General features: G+C 45.7%; 1 protein-coding gene and 1 pseudogene across 4 annotated transcripts in view; one reads left to right on the top strand and one right to left on the bottom strand.

Moving 5' to 3' along the window:
* LOC100657866 (transducin beta like 1 X-linked) overlaps positions 1 to 27,061 on the bottom strand; it is a 239,348-nt gene that overhangs the window by 193,652 nt on the left and 18,635 nt on the right. Inside the window, exon 1 of one of the 4 annotated variants that reach the window (XM_064278902.1) lies at positions 24,022 to 25,295. The exons of 2 other annotated variants lie outside the window; for them this stretch is intronic. The gene's annotated coding sequence lies outside the window, so the exon portion shown is untranslated. Of the gene's footprint in view, positions 1 to 23,970; positions 25,296 to 27,061 lie in introns of those variants that run through there. One more of the 4 variants, XM_023539682.2, reaches the window with a different exon arrangement.
* LOC135229099 (transmembrane protein 14C-like) lies at positions 13,675 to 15,568 on the top strand (annotated as a pseudogene).

The following is a 27,061-nucleotide window of genomic DNA, read 5'->3' on the forward strand; positions in this document are numbered from 1 at the left end:
CACCCCAGTAGGCACCAACTGCTCAACCCACTTCTATTCCCAACTCCCTCCAAGTCATTCATTCTCCCTGAGCTTGAGGTCAGGCCTCAAAGTGCACAGCTGGCTGTGCCCCTCAGCCGACAGCTGCCTGATGCTCTCAGGACACCAGCTAACCCCTTAACACAGCCTACAGAGTTAGAAGGGCGTCCCTGGCTACTCAGTCCCTCTGCTCATCCGCTCTAGACGTCTCACCATTTCTTATAAAGCACAGCCCACCCCAGGACCTTTGCACAAGCTGTTTAATTAATCCAGCAGTCCCACCTCCTCAGATCCCGTCGGAAACCTCTCTTCTTCAGTGACTACATAGGACACTCCTACAACAGATGTTCATGGCCACCTGGACCCCCGTTATATTCATCACTCTTGTAATTCAATAAAGTTCGGAGGTACATATTTGCTTCTCCTTCCCTTACCAGCTGGGCTGCGTGCACCATAGCAACGCAAACCTCAAATGTTTTGTTCACTGTTGTATCCCTGGTACCTAGGGTGGCACTTATCAAATAGTCAAATATTTGTTGAGGGAATAAAAGAATAGGTGGGTGGAAAGAAGGCTGCCAGCAAGGTGAGCGTTTTTGATGGGTAGGAATTTTAGCTGAAGGGAACAGACAAGAGGGGGCAGTAGTGCTTTAGTGGCAGAATTATTACCATCCTCAAGGGAAAAAAAAAAAAAAATTTTTTTTTTTTTTTTTCACGGAAGACCGGGGTTCGATTCCCAGCCAATGCATGTCAGGCACAGCCACCATCCATCTGTCACTGGAGGCTTGTGTGTTGCTGGGATGTTGAACAGGTTTCAGGGGAGCTTCCAGACTAAGACAGACTAGGAAGAAAGGCCTGGCAATCTATTGCCAAAAAATCAGCCAATGAAAACCCTATACGGTCCAACAAACAAATGGATTAAAAAAAAAAAAAGGTAAAATATACACACAATGGAATACCACTCAGCCATAAAGAGACATGAGGTCTCAGTGCATGCCACAACATGGATGGACCTTGAAAACATCACGCGGCACAAAAGAAGTCAGTTGCAAAAGGACATATACTATATGAGCTTGCCTATATGAAATAAGCCAATTTTTAAAAACCAAAGATTATTGTGATTAGCAGGGGTGGGGGGGTAAAGGAGCAGATTTTGCTCAGGGGGTAGTGTGTTTATGTGAACAGTGGAGGCAAGATTTGGAAAAAGATAGTGAGAATGGCTACACAACTTGAAGGATGCAATCAACGTTACTGAATTGTCCGTGCAGAAATTGCTGAGACGGTGTATGATTTCTTATATATATTTCTACCACAATAATATATTTTTTAAAAACCCCATGGATCAGAATGGTCCAAACCACAACCAATCATGGGGATGGCCCAGGGCTGGGCAGTGTTCTGTTCTGTTTTGGACGGGGTTGCCATGAGTTGGGGCGACTCGTTGGCACCTAACAACCAATGGCACAGAGGGAAAGCCTTGCCCCAGTGACAGGCAGAAAGTTCCCCCTGAGATCTGGGAGTCAGTCTTCCCATGTTTCAGGAATGCAAACACAGGTTCAAGTTCACAAGCTCAGTGAACCTGAAGGGGTGGGCGGGGGCGAGGACTTCGTCATTTTCACCAGCCTTTCCCCAATGATGTTAAAAATGTAGGCAACCAAGTTGTGCGGTATTAGCAGACCCCTGAGTTTTTCATCAGTAAAGATCATTTCGATTTCCCTGTCACTTCACAGATGTTCTAGAAACTTCAAAATATTGTTGACACTCGTAACCTCTGTGAAAGTACGGTCCTAGTTAAACCCACCACTAAAAAAAAAAAAAAGATTGCCCTCAAGGAGACTTCAAGTCACAGCGACACGTGCATCAGAGTAGAACCACGCTCCAAACATGCTCCACAGGGTTTTAAATGACTGATTTTTCACACGTCACTCACCAGGCCTTTCTTCTAAGGTGCGTCTGGGTGGACTCAAACCTTCAACCTTTCAGTGAGTAGCCAAGTGTGTTAACCATTTGCACCAGCCACGGGCTCCGAAACCTACTATTAAACTGTGTTACTTAAACTGTTTAAAAAGCACATATTACTATTCAACAAACTAATTTTGTTTTTATTATCTTGACAACTCTATTTATAACCGCTTCCTTTGCAATCCTATTTTTAATGCATTTTTAAATGTTCTTCTGAGAAGGCTCTGAGGCTTTGCCAGACTGCTGAAAGTGTCCACCCACCCACCTACCCACCCACCCACGACACACACACACACACACACACACACACACGAGACCCAGGACTCCGGGTATAGGAGAAGAGGGCCAATAAAGCAGCCAGCGGTGCAGAGCCTTGGGTACCAGGGGGCTGTACTTACTGTCCCAGCAGGGTGCGTGCATGGGCGTCTGGGGAGAGCCACGCAGGCATCAAGATGAACAGAGACTCAGAGATCCCGAGTGGAGAAAGGCCAGCCAGCTGCCCAGTGCAGCTGCCGGGGGGCATGGGGAGGGGCAGAGGCAGATGGGCTGGGAAGAGTCTGTGGGCTTCTCAACTCCAAGTTCACAGGTGAGCTGGGAAAAAGGGGTTCTCTAGAGTGGAGGTGGTAGCCAGTTTGCATGTGGTTAAGTAGTACATGGGGCTAAACGGTGAAGACAGAAAGGTTAGCAAGAGTCCCCTGAAGAAGTGTGACAGGGAGAAAAAAAATGGAAATAGTAACAAGTGACTGGACCGAGAACACAGGTTTTGCTAATTCTGTTGTTTGTGATTTGTTAGTGCTAAAGGCAGGTGAAGAATCAGGAAGGAGTAAAGGGTAGAAGATATAGGTGAGAGCATCTTTCCTTTATAACCCTGTTTTTAATAAATCTCAAACCACACGAAGAATTCTTGGCTGCGCTCACAAAACGAAAGCCATGTTTTCAACACACTCAGAAACTTGTGGATTGCCTCTTCCTTTCTCAGGGCTAAATGTCAACAGAGAAGATCAAGAGCTGGATAAGGGGGAGCTACCCGCTGCAGTCGAGTTGATTCTGACTCGTAGCCACCCTATAGGACAGAGTAGAACTGCCCCATAAGGTTTCCAAGGAGTGGCTGGTGGATTCAAACTGCCGACCTTTTGGTTAGCAGCCAAGCTCTTAAGCACTGCGCCACCAGGGCTCCAAGGGAGCGGGGAGGTACTGATGCCTTTTTTATAGTCGCCATTCAAAGAGAGGTGCCAGGGAAAGTGAATAAATGGAGGAGGTGCTCCTGTGGTGGAGATGTCCTACCACCTCCCCCAAAGCCAATGAGCAGAACTTGAACTCTCCAGCTTTTCATTAGAGACTGCCAGCCTTAATTAATTAGCAAAGAATTACCAAGTACACGCCAGACTGGGTCCAGCACAACTAGATGGTGCCTGGCTACCACCGCTGACTGCTCCGACAGGGATCACGATAGAGGGTCCCGGACAGAGCTGGAGAAAAATGTAAAACAAAACTCTAACTCACAGAAAAAAAAAAAAAAAAGACCAGACATACTGGCCTGACTTGGAAATCTTTCTTAGAAAGAGTACAACCAGAATGCTCCTTAGAAGCAAGGATGGTGAGACCATGTCTCACATACTTTGGACATATTATGAGGAGGGATCAGTCCTTGAAGAAGGACATCATGCTTGGTAAAGTAGAAGGCCAGTGAAAAAGAAGACCCTCAACAAAATGGACTGATAACAGTGGCTGAAACAATGGGCTCAAACATACCGATTGCGAGGATGGCACAAGACAGAGCGGTGTTCTGTCAGAACCAACTCAACAGCCCCTAACAATACTGGACTGACAGAGACTGGAGAAACCTCGAGAGTACGGCCCCCGGACACCCTTTTAGCTCAGTAATGAAGTCACTCCTGAGGTTCACTCTTCAACCAAAGATTAGACAGGCCCATAAAACAAAACAAGACTAAAGGGGCACACCAGCCCACGGGCAAGGACTAGAAGGCAGGAGGGGACAGGAAAGCTGGTAATAGGGAACCGAAGGTCGAGATGGGAGAGTGTTGACCTGTTGTGGGGTTGTTAACTAATGTCATAAAACAATATGTATATTAATTGTTTAATGAGAAGCTAGATTGTTCTGTAAACCTTCATCTAAAGTACTATAATAAAAAAAAAAAACCAAAGAATTATCAAGTACAAAGCCCTTTCCCACACTTAGTGCGGAACCAAAAAGAAAAACCACATGGTACCAAACTCCTGTAGTTTACAAGGTAGTAAAAAGAAACAGAAGCGAATAAAATACAGGTAGTCATACACTGGTTTATGAGACGTGTTGGACTCTTTTGCTCTTCCACCAGGTCCTCTGGGACTCTGGTGGCACCGTGGTTAAGTGCTACGATTGCTAACCAAAGGTCACCAGTTCGAATCTACCAGGTGCTCCTTGGAAACTCCATAAGGCAGTTCTATTGTCCTGTAGGGTTGCTATGAGTCAGGATTGACTCAATGACAATGGATTTTTTTTTTTAACCAGGTCGTCTACCATCACCTTGGATAACATCCCCCTCACGTGCCTGAATCACCTTCCCCCATGCCACAGCACCTAGAGGTTTTGCTCTCAGAACTATGCTAACCAGTTAACCCAACCAGCTGCCGTCCAGTCACGTCCAACTCATGGCAACCCCATGTGTGTCAGAGTAGAACTGTGCTCCGTAGGGTTTTCAGGGGTTGAGTTTTGGAAAGTAGATCAGCAGGTCTTTCTTTGAGGTGCTTCTGGGTGAACTCCCATCTCCAACCTTTCAGTTAACAGCTGAGCATATTACTGTCTGCACCACCCAGGGACTCAAGAACTATCCTACTGGGATATTAGACAAGCCCTCATCTTTCCTTGTCCGTCAGAGCCCAAGCAATCTGCCTGATTAACCTGAGCTGCCCTATATACTAGCCACCAACCCATGTTAGAACTAAAATGAAACAAAATGACACATTCAGTCCCTGCGTCCAGAGCTTCAAACTGATTGGGACCACTCAGTAATTGCTTCGTTCGGATTTTGACCCAAGGAGGAGGCGCCGCTCTGTTATTTGGGTCACTCTCCACAGTTGTGCCAATAATCCCATGTCCCACATGGACCCCAAAAGTTTCAGGAGCCTGATGCAGAGACTGGATTACTGGCAGGCCTGTAGAAACTCACCCACATTCAAAGCGGTGAGGTTGGCTGCCATCTCTGAGCGGGGCACCACTGTTTGCTTCCTACTCAGGTCAAAATCTGCCTGGCAACAGATTTGGTTGTTATGTAACATGTGCAGTGCCTTTGTTTACGACAGCGATTACTGACCCACTTCAAAGCCCTGCCTGTGAAGACACATTTCATCTCACGCGCTTCATGGCCACATGTGGGTGTCGGCTACCATACTGGACAGTGTGGATACAGAACACTTACATCATGGTAGGATGTTCCAGTGGACATCACTGAGCCAGACCATCTTCATGCAATCATTTTAGTGTGCCTTGGTTTGTGGCCCAATCCACTGGTTTTTCAAGTTTTTTTTTTTTAAGAATTGAAACTAATTAGCTCAAATACACTCTTAAACAGGAAGCCACAGCGGAAATAGATTTAATGAGAGTCTGTGGATAGTGCAAACAGTTAATCACTCATCTGCTAACCGAAAGGCTGCATGTTCAAGTTCACACAGAGGCAACTCAGAAGAAAGGCCTGGCAATCTGCTTCCAAAACACTGACCACCGAAAATCCCACAGAGCACAGTTGTACTCTGGCACGCACAGGGGTCAGCATGAATCAGAGCTGACTCGACGACAAGTGGAATATTAACAAATCCAGTCCAACAGTTCTTGTTATACATGTTTTGTCTTGTTCACACCTTCTGTACACATATCCCAGTTTGAGGTTACATAAAGGTAAGTGTGGGCAGAGAATCACAAGAGGAGTAAGAAATGGAAACCAGAGATCAAATAGTTGGAATGGTGAGAAGATTAGAGTAACAGGCCCCGCCCATCAAGGCCAACTACGAGGACAGTGATTGAGGAACGCGCAGTTTCTGTTGGCCTCTCTCCTAGCAAGAACTATCCCAGACCAAGGAGATGAAAGGGCCACGTGCCATCACCTCCCATGCTAATGTTTGGATCTTGTCATCGTGCAGGACAGGAAAGAAAAAGCGAGTTTCCAGTCCACAATTCCCTGTGCAGTTTTTAAAGCAGGTTAGCACACAATACCACCAGGCCTGCCACTGTTGCCTTTATGTTCCAGCAGATTTAATTCCTTTTCCTCCCAACCCCCATCCACATCACTCCCCCCTCAGAAGAGGCATATGCCTCCAGGAGATTTTAATCATACTTGGAGAAGTCAGGAAAGAGAATGTAAAACTTGAGAAGGAAGTGAGCCACTTCCAAAGATACCTCAGCTACTATAAGAAAAAGCTTTGCCTCCCGACCACGCACAGGAAAAAGAACACAGTGAAAGAAGGAACCTTGAAATGACAGAAGTCTCCAAGCTCCAAGTGGGACACAGTCTGTGCTTTCACTGTTTCTCACTCAGGAATGTTTTTCCCCCAGCAACAATGCTGTGAAAAATATGGCCAAGTTCCCCAACAGTCTAAAAAAAGGCCTTAGAAGTCCACAATGGAACACTGTGGAAATTTGTCATGAACAATATACAAGTACATTGTGGGTTGAACAGGGTCCCCCAAAAAGATGTGTTGAAGTCCCAACCCCTGGACCTGAGCACGTGACCCTGTTAGGAAATAGGGTCTTTGCAGATGTTATCGGTTAGGTTGTCAGGAAGTCATACGGAGCAGAGTGGGTTCTAATCCTATGTGACTGGTGTCCTTACAAAAGAAAAGATACTCAGAAACAGGGAGACAGAGGATGGAAGCCAGGTGACGCTGCCGCCGCAAGCCAAGAACACCTGCACCACCAGGTTCTCCCTCAAAGCCTCCAAGGCAATCAACATGGCCGACACTCTGCTCTCAGACTTCCAGCCTCCAGAGCCAGAAGTGAGACAATCAATTTCTGTTCTTATAAGCCACCCACTTTGTGGTATTTTGTTACAGCAGCACCTGGGAACCAGTACAAAGTACTTCACCACATTGTAGCAACTGCACATTGTGGTATTATCCACCTCCATCTTAGTGTACTTGCACAAATCATCATGGCAAAGGCAGCTGCAATTGTAACTTAAAAAAGGCTAGAATGCCGTTTTCAGAACCAGAATCTCCTTGGGTTTTCCACTCTCCATCTCTCAGGTGAACAAGATCAAAACAAGCAGACACACCTCGCCTTCAAACAAAACAAAACACAGATAGTATTTCTGGGGGAAAATGTTCCCTAGGTATCAAGGGCAACTCAGAAAACCCATCACATCCTCTCCACACATTCCCCCACTTAAGCCTGTGGAGAAGCGACCATCCAAATGAGTGGATAAAAAGTCAAGAAATGGGTCATCGCATTAGGTAAGCCAGGCGTGTCTCTGTGGAAGGTAGAGAACAGAATTAAGCCCCAGGACAGGAAGGATGGGAAGGCCCAGTCCCAGCTCCATCCCTTCCCAGCTGCAGGCCATGCCTTGTCCCACCACATGGGCAGTCTCTGGACGCGGCTGCCACCTCCCCCCACTTAATGGGAGAGAAGCCAGGCCAGGCAGCTCTCTGAAGCTGAGGGCAATTCAGAAAGGACTCAGCTGTGGCCACACTCCCAGCCTCTAGGGTAGCTAGAAGGGGCTCTGGCAAAAGGTGGCTACCAGCAAAAGTCTCTTTTGAGCACCCAGCCTCCCTCTCCTGGCTTTCCTCCCCTACTTTCACAGAGATGGTCACCACACCCCTCATTTGCTGCAACTGCCCTGGGGCTCTGAGACCCCTCTCCCCCATCTCTGCTCCGAAGGAGCCAGCAATACTGTCTGGCAACACTGAGGCATGCGTGACTGGTAACGTTTCATGCCTTGCCCCGCGCCCAGGGTTATGAGCACTTTAACTGGGGGCAAAGTCTCACATCCAATGGAGGACTAATTGTGGAAACCCAGAGTTTGCTAGAGTAGTGAGATGTGAACTGGTCAGAGCAAAGAGATCAGGAGGGGAGCAGTGGCCCAGCTCACACCTCAGAGGTGGTGGAGGCTGTGGTTAGCTGCCCTCGAGGAGATTCTGACTCGTGGCGACCCAACATGCACAGAGCAGAACTGCTCCTTAGGGTTTTCACCGCAGAGGCCTCGCAGAAGCAGATGGCCAGCCTGACTTCTGAGGCACCTCTGGGTGGGGCTGAACTGCCAATCCTTTGACTACTACCCCTGTGCTTAACCATCTGTGCCACCCAAGGATGCTCGTTCTGTAGAAGGCCGGAGAGTAAATATCTTCTGCTTTGCAGCCAGCCGGTCTCTGCTGCCGCCACCACAGCAGCACCCGTTGCAGTGGGAAGCCACCACAGCAGCACCCGTTGCAGTGGGAAGCCACCACAGCAGCACCCGTTGCAGTGGGAAGCCACCACAGCAGCACCCGTTGCAGTGGGAAGCCACCACAGCAGCACCCGTTGCAGTGGGAAGCCACCACAGCAGCACCCGTTGCAGTGGGAAGCCACCACAGCAGCACCCGTTGCAGTGGGAAGCCACCACAGCAGCACCCGTTGCAGTGGGAAGCAGCCGCAGGCAACACACTAGCAGACGGGCGTGGCTGTGTTCCAACAAGAGTCCTGGGTGGCTGTCTTAGTCACCTAGTGCTGCTGTAACAGAAACACCACAAGTGGATGGCTTAACAAACGTAGCATCCTCTCACACTCTGGGAGGCTAGAAGTCTAAATTCAGGGTACCAGCTCCAGGGAAAGGCTTTCTCTCTCTGTCAGCTCTAGGGGAAGGTCATTGTTATCAATCTTCCCCGGTCTAGGAGCTTCTCAGAGCAAGGACCCCAGGTCCAAAGGACGCATTCTGCTTTTGGCTCCTTTTTCTTGGTGGCTTGAGGTCCCTCTTCTCTGCTCGCTTCTCTCTTTTATATCTCTAAAGAGACTGACTCAAGGTACAACCTAATCTTCTATATTGTGTCCCACCTCATTAATGGAACGGTCTCTAATCCTGCCTTGTTAATATCACAGTTAGGATTCACAACACATAGTATAATCATATCAGATCCAGGAAATGGAGGACAACTACAAAATACTGGGCATAATGCCCTAGACAAGTTAACACATTTTGGGGGGACACAATTCAATCCATAACAGTGGTGCAAACAGTTAACGCTGGGCTGTTAGTCAAAAGGTTGGATGCTCAAATCCACCCAGAGGCACCTGGGAAGAAAGGCCTGCTGATCTACTTCTAAAAACTCAGCCATTGAAAACCCTATGGATCCTACCCAGAGCAATAAGGCCAGAAAAATAAATAAAGGGCATCCAAATTGGTAAGGATGAAGTAAAACCACCCCTACTCGCAGATGAAATGATCTTATACACAGAAAACCCAAAAGAATCCACAAGAAAACTCCTGGAACTAATAGAAGATTTCAACAAGTATGAGGACACGAGATAAACATACAAAAATCAGCTGGATTCCTCTACACCGACAAAGAGAACTTTGAAAAGGAAACCACCAAATTAATACCATTTACAATAGCCCACAGAAAATTAAGTACTTAACCAGAGACATAAAACACCTATACAAAAAAAAAAAAAAAACTACAAGACACTACTGCAAGAAACCAAAAGAGGCCCAAATAAATGGAAAAGCATACCATGCTCATGGATGGAAAGCTCAACACCACAAAAATGTCAATTCTACACAAAGCGATCTACATACAATGCAATCTCAATCCAAATTCCAACAGCATTTTTTAATGAGACAGAGAAACAAATCACCAGCTTCATATGGAAAGCAAAGAAGCCCTGGATAAGTAAAGCATTACTGAATTAGAAGAGCCAAGTGGGAGGCCTCACACTACCTGATTTTAGAACCTATTATATCACCACAGTAGTCAAAACAGCCCAGTACTGGTACAACAACAGATACGTAGACCAATGGAACAGAATTGAGAATCCAGACATAAATCCATCCACATATGAGCAGTTGATATTTGACAAAAGCCCTAAATCAGTTAAATGGGGAAAAGACAGTCTTTTTAACAAATGGTGCTGGCATAACTGGATATCCATTTGCAAAGAAATGAAACAAGACCCATACCTCACTCCATGCACAAAAACGAGCTCAAAATGGATCAAAGACCTAAATATAAAATCTAAAATGATAAAAATCATGGAAGAAAAAATAGGGACAATGCTAGGAGCCCTAATACATGGCATAAATAGTATAGAAACCATAACTAACAACGCTCAACCACCTTCGAAAGCTAGAAATAGAAGCACCACATGATCCAGCAACCCCACTCCTTGGCACAGATCCTAAACAAGAGCCACCACACGAATAGACATATGCACACCCATGTTTACTGCAACATTGTTCACAACAGCAAAAAGATGGAAACAATCTAGGTGGCCATCAACAGATGAATGGATAAACAAATCAGGGTATATACACAGAACTGAGTACTACACAATCATAAAGAACAATGATGAATCCAAGAAACTTCTCACAACATGGATGAATCTGGAAGACATTATGCTGAGTGAAATTAGTCGATCGCGAAAGGACAAATACTGTATGAGACTACTATTAAAAGAACTTAAGAAAACGTTTAAACACAGAAGAAAGCAGCCTTCAATGGTTACGAGGGTGGGGACGGGGGAGAGGGGGATTCACTAACTAGATAGTAGACAAAAATTATCTTAGGTGAAGGGAAGGACAACATACAACACACAAAAAGGGAAGTCAGCACAACTGGACCAATGTAAAAGCTAAGAAGTCTCCTGGACACTTTGAGGGGCAGAGTAGCTGAGGCTGGGGCCTGGGGGCCATGGCTTCAGTGGACATCTAGGTCAACTGGCATAACAGAGTTTATTAAAAGAATGTTCTACATCTGACTTTGGTGAGTGGCACCTGGGGTCTTAGTAAGTCTGTAAGCAGCCATCTAAGATGCATCAATTGATCCCAACCCACTCGGAGCAAAGGATAATGTACAATACCAAAGACACAAGGAAAGTATTACTGCAAGAGACTAAAGGTCCACATAAACAAGAGACTCCACCAGCCTGAGACCAGAGGAACTAGATGGTGCCCAGCTACTACCAGTGACTGCCCTGACAGGGCACACAACAGGGAGTCGCCGATGGAGTGGGAAAAAAGTGCAGACAAGAACTCAAATTCATACAGAAAGACCAGACTTAATGGTCCGACAGAGACTGGAGGAACGCCCGAAACTATGGCTCCTGGACACTCTGCTAACTCAGAACTAAAACCATTCTTGAAGCCCACTCTTCAGACAAAGATTAAAACCCACCGCCGTCGAGTCCATTCCGACTCGTATTGACCCTATAAAAAAAAATATATAGGACAGAGTAAAACTGTCCCTTCAGGGTTCCAAGGTGTGCCTAGTGGATTCAAACTACCAACCTTTTGGTTAGCAGCCATGTAGCTCTGAACCACTACGGCCCCAGGGTTTCCAGACAAAGATGAGGCAGGACTACAAAACAAAAAATAATAAACGTGAGGAGTGTGTGTCTTAGTTGAATCAGATACACGAGACCAAATGGGTCCCTCCTGTCCGGAGGCAGGCTGTGAACGCAGGAAGGGACAGGAACTTCTTGAACACACACAAGAAACCCAGGGATGGAAAGGGGGGGTGTGCTGTCACATTGTAAGGACTGCAACTGATGTCACAAAACAATACGTGTATAAAATTTTGTATGAGAAACTAACTTGAGCCGTACACTTTCACCTAAAGCAGAATCAAAAAAGAAAGAAAACCCTATCGAGCCCCGTTGTACGCTGACACACACGGATGGGGCCGCCACGAGTGAGAGCCCACTCCATGGCACCTGGTTTGGTTTCCTCCCACACCCTGCAGTACCTGTGTCTACTCCCGTCAGGCCCTACCCTAGGTGGTTCCCCCAAAGCCTGCTGGTTCAGTGCTCCCGTCTGTGCCGCAGTTACAGCTTGTAACAACCATGTGTTACAATGTGCTGTAACAAAATAGCACACGACAGCTTTTTGCACAGTATTTCTCAAGAGACTAAATCCTGGTGGCTTTTAACTTAATGTGCAATTTCAGTTAATTCCTTTTCCATTGTCCTCTTGTCTTATTTTAACACGCTATTGAAACAATTTGAGAAAGCCCACACGGCAAAACTGATTAATACAGAGAAAAGCTAAATGACCATCTGAACAGCATTAGCTTTTTTAAAAAATGCTTTTCACCGAGAAGTGTGTGTGTATGTGTGTGTTTTAACTAAATCGCACTTTATGAATGGAGAAATAATTGTTTAAAACTACAGGCATTCAACCATGTCCCTGTGAGGTTCACTGGAAACCGACGCAAACATTAGTTATCAGGTGCACTGGAAATTTCCCTTTCCTTTCCCTTAACAGCTCACTAGGGAAACACCTACTTCTATTCCATCAGAGATAAAAGGGTGATTGGAGGTGTCAGGTCTTCCCCCAGCTCTGGAAGGACGGATAAATGTTCTACTAGTCTGTCCTGGCTATCTCTATCTCCACGCTTGATTCCTGAGGGAGCTTAGGTGGCTGTACTTCCGCTTTGTTTTATCTCCCTTAGGTGCAATGGCCCTGGTGGTGCAGTGAGTAAGTGCTCAGCTGCTAACCGGAGGGTCAGCTAATCCCACCAGCTGCTCCGCTCCGCGGGACAAAGATGTGGCAGTTGGCTTCTGTAAAGATTACAGCCTTGGAAATCCTATGGGTAAGTTCTACTCTACCCTAATCAACTCGACGGCAATGGGTTTAGTTTTTTAGACGCAATGGTTATATGCTTAGCTGCTAACTGAAAGGCTTTTAGTTCGAACCCACCCAGCGGCTCTGCAAAAGAAAGACCTGACGATCTGCTCCCAAAAAGATTAAACGATCAAACAAAAAAAGACCTTTTTCCTTCCCTTTTCTTTTACAACATTTCCATCTCCCTCTTAAAAGAAACGCAACAGTCTTCAGCAGTCACTCTTAATCCCAGCACCCTCCACCGGCCCTGTTTTTGTTATGTGCCATCAAGTCAATCCCAACTCACAGCGTCACCATGTGACACAACAGAACTTGCCCCATACGGTGCCAAAGCTGCAATATTTACGGGAGCAGATTGCCAGGTCCTTCTCCCTCAGAGCTGCTGGTGGGTTCGAACCGCCAACCTTTGTTACCAGTGAAGCAATGAAGCATTTTCCCACCCAGAGTTCCTCCTCCCCAAGCCCTAGATCACCACTAATCTTTCTATCTGGATAGATTTGGTATCACACCCTTTTTCACTTAGCCCAGAAGCCTCTATGAATGTCTGTCAGGCTTCCTGGCATCTCAGACTTTTCAGAAGCAACTTCCCAGTCTTATCGCCTCCCACGTGTGAAAGCCAGTAGAGGGACCTGGCTTTGGTTTCTAAAACCACGGAGGATTCTCACTCACCACAGCTTCTCAAGCCACAGTCCAAAAGCAACTGTATGGAATTCTTAACCATCTGGCATCCTGGACCCCAGACTGGGGGGTGACCCTGGCTTGCTGAGATAACTTGCTGCCTGTCACCTTCACCACTTCACTGAGCTCTAAAACTCCAGGGTATTTATGCTGCCGTTAACTGTTTCCAAGTCCACCACTTTCCTGGCAAAAGAGGTGGGAAAGAGAAGGCATTCCCCCATATCCCGTGTTACAGGAGATTCGTGTCTATCACAGAGTCCATGGTGCAAACAGTGAACACACTCGGCTGCTAACTGAAAGGTTGGAGTTTTGAGTCCACCCAGAGACACATCAGAAAAAGGGCTAGTGATCTACTTCCTTAAAATCAGCCATTGAAAGAAAGCCATTTGGCACTGTGCTCTTTTAAGACTGGTCTATATGGGATCGAACTGACAAGAGCAATGTGAAAGAGGAGATAGGAACTTTAGGGGGCAATGAGTTTATGTTAATGGGGGAGGAACAACTCGGAAAGGAGGGTGAGAATGGCTGCACAATAAATTGTACGTGCAGAAACTCTTCAACTGGTGTATGTTTTGCTGTGTTTATTCTCGACAATGTCAACCACAAAATAAATAAATTAAAATTCTTGAAAAAAAAGAAAGGAACCGCTATGGCGCACAGCTCTACTCTGACACACGAGGTCGGCCATGAGTCAGAATCGACTCAACCGCACGTGGTTTTTTGAGTTGGACAAGTGGAGAAAAGCCCACGAAAAAGAAAAAAAAAAAAAAGGCACTCAAAGGTGGGGACAAAATGAGGTTAAAGATACAGAAGATGATGGTAGCACCACTTCAGAAAAATGTAACAGGTGGACCCATCTACTTAGAAAATAAGTAATTGATAACGCTTGTAAGTGAATCCAGGGCCAAGGATTTCTGGTGTTATAAGATGTTTTTGTTTTCTTTTTTTCCCTCCCCATTATACTCTGCATAGGTTCTGCTGACTCTTAAAGGGGAAACGCTCTGCCTGATTTCAGCCTCAAAGACAAAAGGAGGCCCCACTGGCTTGTCCACTGAGGCTGACCTTGAGACACCGCGTCATGGATTAAATTGTGCCCCCCAAAAATATGTCAGCTTGGCTAGGTCATGATTCCCTTGTACAACTGTATGATTGTCTACCATTTTACTCTCTGATGTAATTTCCTTATGTGTTGTAAATGCTATCACTATGATGGAATAGCAGCAATTATACTGATGAGGTCTACAAGATTAGGTAGCGTCTTAAGCCAATCTCTTTTGAGATATAAAAGAGAGAAGCAAGCAGAGAGACATGGGGACCTCATACCAACAGGAAAGCCGCTCCAGAAGCACAGCTGTCTTTTGGACCTGAGGTTCCCGCGCTGAGATGCTCCCAGACCAAGGGAAGACTGATGCATCCCAAGGACCTTCCTCCAGAGCCGAAAGAGAGAAAGCCTTCCCTTGGAGCTGGCACCCTGAATTTGGTCTTCTGGCCTACCAGATTGTGAGAGAATAAACTACTCTTTGCTAAAGCCATCCACTTGTGGTATTTCTGTTACAGCAGCAGTAGATGACTAAGACACAGCAGGTTGGGTGTAGGTCCAGAGTGGGCTCTCAGATGGACAGAGTGGAAAGAGAACAATGCAGGGGCCCAGCCCACGAGGGCCCTTACACTGGCTTGGCTTTGGCTACGCAGCACGGGTCGCTTCTGGTGAGATCATGGGCTGTGCAGAAGTACATACAGCATCCCATCCCTGGCTGCCGAGCTCCTCTTCGGAGGGCTAGTAGGCCTGGGTGCTTACCACCTCTCTCTGGATGCCGGGAACATCTGGGTTTTCCTAGCTACATCTGGGACCCTGGCTGGCATATGGGAATAAGATTCTACCACTCTGGAAAACGTATGCCTCTGGACTTCACTGCGGGGCCAGTTTCCTAATGGTCGCCAAACTTGGAGTTAGTATGTTGACTAGACCCCACCAATCGTAGGCATGTCTCAGCTTGAACTCACAAGGAATTAAAAATCTCCAAGGTTCTACTATTTTTAATGTAAGAGAAATAAACACAAGGTTTAAGTGCTTTCACATCTTCTGACCTTTACTTAAAAAAAAAAAAAAAAAACAAATATCAACACTGAACTTTGCAGGAAAAAGTCAGTCATTATCATGACAACCCTACAGAGGTAGGGATTATACACCCTCCAACCTTATGATTGCACCCTCATGCAATTTGATTCTTGTACACTGACGTCATCTCTTCTTTCTGTAACTAGGGATACATTCTCAGTGGGCAAAATGTATATGTCAACATTTGGGGTCCTGGAACTTCCCGGCCTGCTCTGAGGAACCATGTGAAGGAAATCTCTTAGGAGATTTAAGGTAAGCCACCTTAGAGCACAGACCTCATTTGAAATTGTGTTACATAAAATAACAATGGAAATAAAATTTTACTATAAATAAATAAAAACAAGGAGTGTTCACATGCCCCATACATGGCCGGGACACATATTCGGTTTCTAACCACCGGTTCCATCTCCTGCCTTCCTAGGGTGCTATGACCTGCCCCTTCCACCATGACAATAACAACTACCAGATGCTCGTGTTAGCTCCACTGTCAAAAAAATGAGCAAATCAGTCTTGAGAAGAAATACAAGCTGAATGTTCCTTAAAAGGTAGTGTGGCGAGACTTCGACCCTCCTTGGACACATGAGACCAATTGCTAGCGGACATCATGGTTGATAAAGCAGAGAATTCACAAAGATGAGGGAACTCCCCCCATGAGACGGATTGACGCAATGGTCACAAACACACCAACAATGGTGAAGACGACACAGCAGAAAATCAAACCTTAAGTATATAGACAAACTCAACAACAGTCTTAATACCTTGGTGCCTTAGTCATCTAGTGCCGCTGTAACAGAAATACCACAAGTGGATGGCTTTAAAAAGGAGAAATTTTTATTCTCACAGTCTAGTAGGCTACAAGTTTCTCTCTCTGTCGGCTCTGGAGGAAGGTCCTTCTCATCAATCTTCCCGTGGACTAGGAGCTTCTCCCTGCAAGAACCCTGGGTCCAAAGGATGCGCTCTGCTCCTGGCGCTGCTGTCTTGGTAGTACGAGGTCCTCAACTCTCTGCTCACTTACCTTGCCTTTTACCTCTTGCAAGATAAAAGGTGGTGCAGGCCACACTCCAGGGAAATTCCCTTTACATTGCACCAGGGCTGTGACTTGAGCAAGGGTATCCACTCTAATCCTCTTTAACATAAAATTACAATCACAAAATAGAGGACAACCTCACAATACTGGGAGTCATGGCCTAACCAAGTGGACAGATATTTTTAGGGGACACAGTTCAATCCACGATGGTCCCCTCCTCACAGTAATTCCGGAAGGAGGACCTCCTGACAGCCAAGCAATCAAAACTGTCCAGTGGTTCCTGATGCTGCTGACGGGCTTCCCTTATGGGTCAAATCAAGTTTCCAACAAGGTGACATCGGATTTTTCTCAACAAGTGAAGGCACAGGTGTTATCCTCATTTCAAACCACACTGTTTCACTTTAAAAAGATTCTATTAGGTTGAACCACATAGCCACATGACACTGCTATTAAGCTGATCATTTTTTGATCCAAAAAGGCAATGTCATATATTTAACCTAATATGTTTACAAAAAAAAAAAACCTTTGGTATTCCTTACATACAACCGAAATCAGGAGTTTGGTTTCCAACCCTGACAGCCACAGGAGTACACAGCGTGGATCTCCTTTCAAGAAAGAACTTGCCGAATTGCCATGGCCAAGCTCTTCTCAAGCCGCCCCAGGCAGCCGACAACTGAGGGTGCCGGGGCACAAGGACCAGGGCGTGATCCTCTCACCCTCACCAGCAGCCTTTGCTCTGGAGCTTGCTGTTGGGCTGGCCAAGTCTTTGTAGCAGACTGGCATGGTGGCCTGGAGGCTTTTTCCACCCCCATCCTGATAGTCCTGTAATCTGATAGGCCCCCAAGGTATCTTTCACAGGCCTTCTCCCTCACACAGCCACTGGAACCCCAAGACTCCACCTGCGTCTGCTCCTCAGAAGAGGCTAACGCACGCAACAACTTGAACATTGACTTCTTTCAGGTTAAAAACTCTCTCAAAATAGAAATGTGTATGTGTGTGAGTCCATACATTTGCATACACTATGTATGTAATCTATATATATACATATGATGCATATGATTAAAAAAAAAAACCAAACCCATTGCCACTGAGTAGATTCCAGCTCATAGTGACTATACAGGACAGAGTAGAACTGCCCCACAGGGCTTCCAAGGAGTGTCTGTTGAATTCGAACTGCCAACCTTTGGTTAGCAGCCGTAGCTCTTAACCACTACACCACCAGGGTTTCCATACCATAGATGGACATATATACCGTTTAGCCATCACAGTAACCTCCACACCACCTACAACAAATCTTATACCCTGTTCCCATATTTCCATCACAGTCCACAGTCATCTGTGAATAACACGGCACCGTTACCCGCTCCTCCCTTTTCTTCCTGCCCTCCCTCCATTCCTGTTGAATGGGCGTGTGCTTTGTTGTGTATACTTTCACCACAATGAAGGAAAGAGACAGAAAGCTAGGCAAGAAAAAGGCCAGCGCCAAAGGGAAGACACTACTACGCAGACGGGGACAGAGATAAGCCCTTTCCCTTGGTGTTTGATGTCTCAGGAACCACCCTCTATCATGCCAGGTGCCTCGGGGGTCCTCGTCATGACTGGGCGTCTCCAGAGCCCACCTTTGGTGTCAAAAACATCATATTCTGGGCATGAAGCAACTGTCAGTTAGGAAAAACAGTACGTTTATCTTCCTGCCCTACCAGTCTTCTAAGACCAAACGTGGAAACATTCCAAGAAAGCAAGTGAGCAACAACAGGGACTAAAGGTAGAAATTCCTTTTGTAAGGTGAGCCATGTTACCCAGGAAACCACCAAAGAGTTTGGCATGTCCGCTTTCACTGAAGATTGTTCCAGCCCTAAATTCTAAAGGGACTAGTCTACCAAGAGGGAAGGAATCTTTTTAAAAGGTACCAAACCCTAAGTTTGCAAACTGACAAAAGATTACCAGCTTTTCAGTCATACAGAAGATGAACTCTTTAAACCCTGAACAGAAGCTAGCCCCTGAGGTCACCTTGTAGCTAAGTAACAGATTGGCTCACAAAATAAAGGCTATCACCCATGAGTTCTGAGCTCCTTTAAAAATTCACGTGTATGAGATCAAAGGGTCAACAATGACTTTAAAACAAAGATGAGAATGTAAGGGGTTGAGGAAACTAGATAAATGGAAACAGAACAACCAGAAGGGATATAATGAGAATGTTCACACAAAGTGAAGAACGTAACCAATGTCACCAAACAATCTGTGTAGAAACTGCTGAATGGGAACCTAACCTGCTGTGTGAAATACAATATTGTATTTTTGCCAGAAATACAATAAAATACTATTTTTAAAAAAGTAACTATCTTCTTTATTTAAAAAAAAAAAGGATGAATGGTTGGGCTTAGGGCCACAGTCTTCTTGGGCCAATCCAACAATTTGCATACTATAATTCTTAAAGTTTATGTTCTCCCTCCCAGAATACAGTGAGTAATGTCTGGGTCTTAAAAGCTTAGGAGCGGCCATCTAAGACACAACTATGGTCTTTATTCACCTGGAATAAAAGAGAAAAAAGGAAACACAAGAATTAGAGAAGGAGCTGGACTACAGGGCTAACTGTCTCCATGAACCACTGCTTCCTTCACCTTGAGACGAGAAGAACTAGATGGTGCCCGGCTACCACTAATGAATGTTCTGACCAGGAACACATAGATGAACCCTGATAAAAGGAGACAGAAATGTGGAACAGAACTTCAAAATCTTAAAGAATCCAGGCTTACTGGACCTATGCAAGTTGGAGGAGCCCCAAAGACTATAGCCCCGGGTTACTGCACAAACCTAAACTGAAACCATTCCCTAAAGTCACCTTTAAACTAAGTAACAGTTTAGCTGAAAGAATAAATACTGTCAACCTTGAGTACTGCGTTAAAAAAAAAATTATCTATCCAAGACCAAAGAATCCGCAGCTATTTTGGAACATAGATGAGAAGGTTGGAGACATGGAGAGTAAATAAACGTAAGTGAAAGAGCTGGAACGGAGATAATGAGCATGTTGACATAACGTGAAGAATGTAACCCATGTCACTGATCATTATGTCTAGAAGCTGTGGAATGGGGGTGGATTTTGCTGTGTATATTTTCAGCAACAATTAAATTGAAAAAAACTTGAATGGTTTATGAATTGACTCTCCAGGTGCTTTTCAAGAAAAAAAGAAAAAGTCCCTCCCTTGTTATAAACTTGCATATTTTCCAAAGAGAACTAAGATGACAAAATAATGGCAACAGTATTCCTAACCTCTATTTACACTAAGTGTCTGAACTTGATTTTCTCTGGTCAGATGCAAACCAGCCTTTAATTATGTTAGATCCACTGGGCTAGAAAAGCAAGACATGGACCCCGAGATCTCAGGAAAAGACAACCCCATAAAATAGAACCTGCTGGAAGGTAGGCCTTTCCTGGTTCCTATTCAAGACAGTTTTGTCACTAGAAAGTTCCAGGGAAAGTGATTATTCTAGAGCACCACCTATAAGGTGCCAAGTACGGATTCCAAAGACAGCCTTCCAGTAACTGGGTTGCACCATATGCAATTTTCATATGAGTGAAAGGATGAGTGAGCGGCAGGATGACCCCAGGTAACTGCACTGATTCAACCTAGGGGCTTTTGAGGAACAGAGCTTTTAATTTTCATGGAATCCAGGTTTCTGGAGCCGTGGGGGTTGAAATGACCTAAGATACCCTTAAACCTTGAGAAAACTGGTTTCCCCAAAGTTACCTTTAAATCAAACAATAGTTTAGCTTAATTGGTAAAGAACATTCTGCCTTGGGCATTACGCTCTTTTAGAGAATTATCTATGTGCAGTTTTGACAATAGACACTCCAAAAGTCATACTAGAAGCTATGTTTTAGGATAAATCAGTAGTTATCTGAATTGTTCTTCAAGAAAATGCTGCATGTCCACAAGTTTTATGTAAACACTGTCCTGGCCCTGTTTCCATAGCAATGTGGAACTACTAGAGATAAGCTGGAGTATAAGAATCTGTGAAAGATTTTTCTTCTTTGGAACATTTTTTACTTTCTAGTCAGAAATGTTGCCCCAATTTGCAGACCTTATATTAAATAAACTTCACTTAATTTCTATTATTGGCTTAGTATCATTTTTGTTTTAACACTTGTAAACACTCTCAAGGATCACATCATGTTGTGGAGCTAGAACAGACTACAAGAGCACTTGGCCCAAACCCCTCTGTGATGGAAAAACCCAGACAGTTCCTATGCTCTTGGGGCCAACGTCACAGGGGTGGTTGTCAAGGACTGAACAGTGTCTTCCCCAAAATATGAGGCAACTTGGCTGGACCATGATTCTCAGTGGTTTGGCAGTTGTGTAACAACGTAATCATCCCCATGATGTGACTGAGCCAATCAGTTGTAAGAGGATTACAGTAGAAGGCAACACCCTTACTCAGGTCACAGCCCTGATTACATTTAAGGGGAGTTTCCCTGGGACTAGGCCTGCAGCACCATTTATCTTACAAGAGATAAAAGGAGAGACAAGCAAGTAAAGAGGGACTTCATACCACCAAGAAAGAAGAGCCAGGAGGAGAGTTCATCCGTTAGACTGGGGTCCCTCACTGAGAAGCTCCTAGACCCAGGGAAAGACTGATAACAAAGACCTTCCCTCAGAGCCAATAGAGATAAAGTCTTCCCCTATAGCTGGCATCCTGAAATTGGACTTCTAGGCTCCTAAAATGGGAGATAATAAATTTGTTTGATCACGTACAATTAGATCAGGTCCCTGGGTGGCACAAGCAACCTGCAGTTGGCTGCTAACTTAAAGGTTGGATTTTGAACCCACCTAGTGGCACTGAAGAAGAGAGGCCAGGCGATCTGCTTCCATGAAGACTGTTGTTGTACACCTTCGAGTGGATTTTTGACTCACATTGACCCCATGTGACACAGTGAAACTGCCCCACAGGGTTTTCTAGGCTGTAATCTTCATAGAAGCAGACTGTCAGGTCTTTCTCCTGCGAGCCGCTGGGTGAGTTCAAACTGCCAACCCTTCAGTTACCGGCCAAGCACTTAACCATTTTGCCACCAGGGCTCCTGGAAGCTTACGGCTAAGAAAACCCTGCAGAGCAGTTTTACTCTGTAACACAAGTGGTCGCCACGAGTCGGAGTCAACTCGACAGCAACAGGTTAAGAGTTACCATCAGATCAGCCTTCAACTTAAGCCAGCAGCTCACACATAGTGTCGGGAACTAACTTACACTGGGTCAAATAACCCCAGCTTCCTGTCAGGAGAATCGACGTGTCGCAGACCTCTTCATTTAGTACACACGGTGCACAGGTGGACCTCGGGAGGATGGTGACCAGACAAAACATCATGGCAACCTCACACCTAACAAACGAGACAGTCGTGAAAGGGACTCCACCATCGCTCATCTGATAATGCCAGCTCCTGATTCCTTAACACAGTGGAGGAGCCCAAAGTCCCACAGAGCACAGAGCTCCTAGAGAGAGTTCCTGAACTCTTCCCTGCGGCCCTGATAAGGAGCAGCACCAGGTAAAAGACCAGCGAGATCGCAGGCACGCCCGCTGAGTCACAAGAAAATGCAGCTGTGACTTTGCCCGCCAAGTCAGAAACCAGCCCTACACAGTCGCCATTTCAGTCTCTGTCCTCTCAGTGGTTCTGCCCTCCACACAGTTTCATCATCTGCTCCATTCTCCCCTGCAGTGCACACACACACGCACACACGCACGCACGCACATACCCACACGCACACGCACGCGCCTTTTCTAATCTCAATAATTCTAACCAGCACCTGTTGAGTCAACTCCGACTCACGGTGGCCCCGTGTGTGTCAGAGTAGAACTGTACTCCCTAATGCTTTCGATGGTTGATTTTTCAGAAGCAGATCACCAGGCCTTTCTTCCAAGGTGCCTATGGGTGGACTCAAACCTCCAACCTTTCAGTTAGCAGCCAAGTACACTGACCATTTACACCACCCAGGGACTCCCCAACACTCCACTCTCTCTATATTGTATTGTCAACCCAACTTGACAGCAACTGGTGGTTTTTCTACTCTGGCACATGAATTAATAGTCAACACATCTTGTTACTGTTTGACATTGAGTCGATTCCAACTCTTAATGACCCTATGGGACAGAGCAGAACTGCCCCGTAGGGTTTCCTAGCCTGTAATCTTTACGGGAGCAGATCACCAAGTCTTTTCTCCTGCAGAGCAACTGCTGGGTTTGAACCACTGACCTTTTCTGATTAGCAGCTAGGCCACCAGGGCTTCTTAAACATCTTGACACAAACTAGAAAGAAGAGTTTCATCTCTTCCTGAGACAATCACTGCCCAATTTGTTCTGTACCTGGAACAGCCAGGCACCTTTATGAGGGGCACCTCTGCTGATGTGGGGGGGTGGGGGGGGGCTCCTTTTCCAAAAACTGACACTGGCTTCTAATTGCTAAATTTTCAGTTTAAAAATCTCAGCTCATTTCCATGTCAATTTTATTCCAAAGAAAACAGTTGGAAATGACCAAGATTGTTAGCACGAGGACATCTGAAATCACTAACCCTGCACTGGGAAGTGGCACTTAAAATACACAAAGTGGCTTTCTCACTTTTTAACGAAGCCAAGTCGTTCTAATTTAGTTTGCACACTTCTATTTTCATCTCTCTTGCTACAGTACTTGTGAATTCTAGGTCACCTGCTTGGCAGACACACAGTCTTAACGGCCAAGGAGATAAGAGGCAAGTTAACGGAAGGAGAAAAAGCAACCGAGGGCAGTGTTGATTCAGAGATAGAAGTGTGGCCTTCCACATGGGAGACCCGGGTTCAATTTTTGACCAACACACCTCAGTTGCAGGCACCACCTACCTGTCAGTGAGACTTGCATGTAGCTACGATGCTAAACAGGTTTCAGGGGAGCTTCCAGACTAAGACTAGGGAGAAAGGCCTGGAGATCTACTGCTGAAAATCAGCCAGTGAAAACCCTATGGATCACAATGGTCGAATGCACAACCAAGTCATGGAGTTGGCACAGGAGTGGGGTCTCCATTAGTTAAGCCAACTTGACAGCAGCCAACAACAGCAACAACAATAAAAGAGCAGCTGAAGGTCGGAGCTGTCCTCACCTGCCCCAACTTCCTCTCTGCATCTGGCAAACCATTACATGTCTTCTCCCACAGCAGCATCAGGAACAGTGGCCCCCTTGCTCACCCAACTATATATACTATAGACACATACAATGAGAACTGTTAGAAGTGAATCATTGAAAAAACCAAAAAGAGTTCATTATAACGAAGTTATTTCCATAACTTGCTGGTGGCCGGAAGGGCTCATCCTTGGCTGATCTGATTGTAGCAAACACTACGGGACACACCGTTCTCTAGAGCAAATCCTTCCCCATCTGGCTCTGGAACTGCGCACTCGCCTGATGTGTGCAGTGGAGGTGGGGGCAGAGTGCTTTAGCTGGCTGCCCTGCGGTTCAGCTGTGCTGTCGGCCAGCAATTCCTGGGTCTTCTCATACCTCACACAGTACAGTCACCAAAATAAAACAACGCACATTCAGGAAGAGGAACAAGGCTGGCAGCCAGTCAAAGGCAGGCCTGTCTTCCCCTAATGAGATCAACGCTTCCTCTGGGACACACAGCAACCCAGAATCAACATACAACCATCGGTCCCCAAGGATTAGAAGCAGGATTTACAGCAAGGTATAAAAGTCTTGTCCGTGGTAACCTGATGCAGGAATCATAACCACAGAGGGTGCTCCACGGATACCACTGTAACGCACCAGCAATGGCCGTCTGCGGACCACTGGGCAGGGCAAAAAGGAAGTGTCACGCACGGCTCTGATGACTCAAGAACTGATCATCTCACTGGTGAGAAACGAATACGTACACACGCATAAAGTCAACACTTGGCAAGAAGCTGCCGGAAGAAAAAAAGATACTAAGCACATAAAGGAAATCTCTGAATAAAAATAATTTTTCAACACCAAATCAATGGTGCATTTATTAAGCTGGATGATACGAAAGAATTAATAGAATTTAAAAAATTAACAAGTAGTCCCTGGGTGGCACAAACAGTTAAGCGCTTGACTTCTAGCCGAACGGCTGGCTGTTCAAACCCACCCAGAGGCACCTCGGAAGACAGGCGTGGCAATCTGCTTCTGAAAGGTCACCACCTTGAACACCCTATGGAAAATCTTTATTCTGCACACGTGGGGTCACCATGAGTCAGAACTGACTCAATGGCAACTAACAACAAGAAAGAATGTATAACAGAGTACACAGCAAAAGATAAAAAGCAATGTAACATAAGACAGACCTAGCCAAGACCCTTGGGTTTTTAACTTGCCTCTACGAAGCTATCTGTGAAGCCCAGAGGCTCCGGAGGGTACAGTGATGGTTCAGTGGTACAACTCTCACTTGCCCTGTGACAGACCAGGGTTCCATTCCCAGCCAACGCACCTGACGTGCAGCCACCACCTGTCTGTCAGTGGAGGTGTACATGTTGTTGTGATGCTAAACAGGTTTCAGTGGCACTTTTGGACTAAGACAGACTGGGAAGAAAGGCCTGGCGATCTCCTTCCAAAAGTCATCCAACGAGAACCCTATGGATCACAACAGTCCAACCCGCAACCAAACACAAGGATGGACCAGGACCAGGCAGAGTTTTGTGTCATTGTGCACTGGGTCACCATGAGTTGGGGGCCGACTAGACCACGATTAACCAAAACACACTTGTACCTTCAGTTCCCAACACTTCTTGACAGCCCAGAGCTATCACAGAATGTTTACCAAAGAAACTAGGTCAACACATGCTACAAAGTGGATAAACCTTGAAAACATGCTCAGCGAGAAGCCAGACACAAAAGCCCACATGCTGTCCATTTCTATTACATGCCCTGAACAGGCAAAACCAGAGACAGAAAGTAGATCAGTGGATGCCAGGGGCTGGGGAGAAGGAGAACAGGGGTGACTGGTGATGTGTGCAGGGTTTCTGATTGGGGTGACAAGAGTGTTCTATAATTAGATACTGGCGATGGTTGCACAACTCTGCAAATACACTAAATTGTACTCTTTAAATGGGCAAAGTGTCTGGTATGTGAACTATACTGCAATAAAGCTGTCATATTAAAACATAAAAGAAAGTAGGCCATTAGCCAATGATTACAAATCACTGCAAATTTTAAAAGAATTTAACCATCCCAAAGACATCAGTCTACTTAAACAGTCTTGTATCTCTCACAACGCAGTCCTTGGGTGGTGTAAATGGTCAAGGCATTTGGCTTCTAACTGAAAGGTTGGCAGTTCGAGTCTACCCAGAGGCATCTTGAAATAAAGGCCTGGCAGTCTGCTTCCAAAAAGTCAGCCACTGACAACCCTTCGAAGCGTCGCTCTACTCTGACACGCACTGGGGTCATACTGGATCGCAACTGGTTTGTTTTTGTCTTTTCCTCGTGCCCGCTGCAACCCAAGACATGGTTTTCAGGAAGCATCCAGAAATAGCCGAAACGTTTTGGGAAGAAACAGGCTCAACTATGTTTCACTTGTGTGTTGTCATCCTGCGTTGAAGTCCACTCAACGGCTACCAGTCTTTAGCCCTCACAATGTCCCGTGCACGAATTCTCCTGAGTAATGACTCGGAAACCAGTGAGATACCAGTGTCTAAAGACAAGATGTGACCCGAGGGTGCACGTGAAATTCACTCAGGAGCAAACTTGGAAGGCCTGGGTGAACAGAGTGATTAAATTCATCCAGAAAGGTGCTTTTGCAGAAAAAATAAAAAAAAACAAAAAGCAAGTTGCCAGTAAATCAACTCCAACTCACGGTTACCCCACGTGTGTTTCAGCTGGACTTCGATCCACAAAGTTTTCAGCGGCTACGACCTTTCAGAAGTACATCACCGGGCCTTTCCTCCGAGGTGCCTCTTGGTACTTTCAAAAGGCCAAACTTTCAGTTAGCAGCCCAACGCTTAACTGTCTGCACCACTCAGAAGAGTCACTGAGAGCTGCTCTCTCAAAAAAAAAAAAAAGGAGTCTTATCTTCTCCCCAAATAAAAAGCAATAATAAGGAATTGACGGGCTGTTGTAGTCAGTCTTTTCGCAACTCGAAGCTGCTGTTTGTACCAAGCAAGTTACTTGACTCCAATGAGACTCCTGAAAAGCAAATCGGCCCCACGTGTTTATCGGTTGGGACTGGTTGGCGTAGGTGCCAGGGGGATACAAACCCAAACCTGGATTGTGCTGCGTAACTCAGTAAATTTACAAAAAATCACTGCACTGTACACTTAAAATGGGTGAATTTTTAAACAATGTATTCTATTTTTGCTGTTGTTGAGAATATGTACAGCAGGACACACAGCAATTCAACACTTTCTCCACGTACAGTCCGTAACACTGATGACATTCTTTGAGTTGTGCAGCCATCCTCACCCTCTTTTTCTGAGTTGCTCCTCCCCCATTAACT

This window comes from Loxodonta africana, chromosome Y (genome assembly GCF_030014295.1).
Source record: "Loxodonta africana isolate mLoxAfr1 chromosome Y, mLoxAfr1.hap2, whole genome shotgun sequence".
NCBI lineage: Eukaryota > Metazoa > Chordata > Mammalia > Proboscidea > Elephantidae > Loxodonta > Loxodonta africana.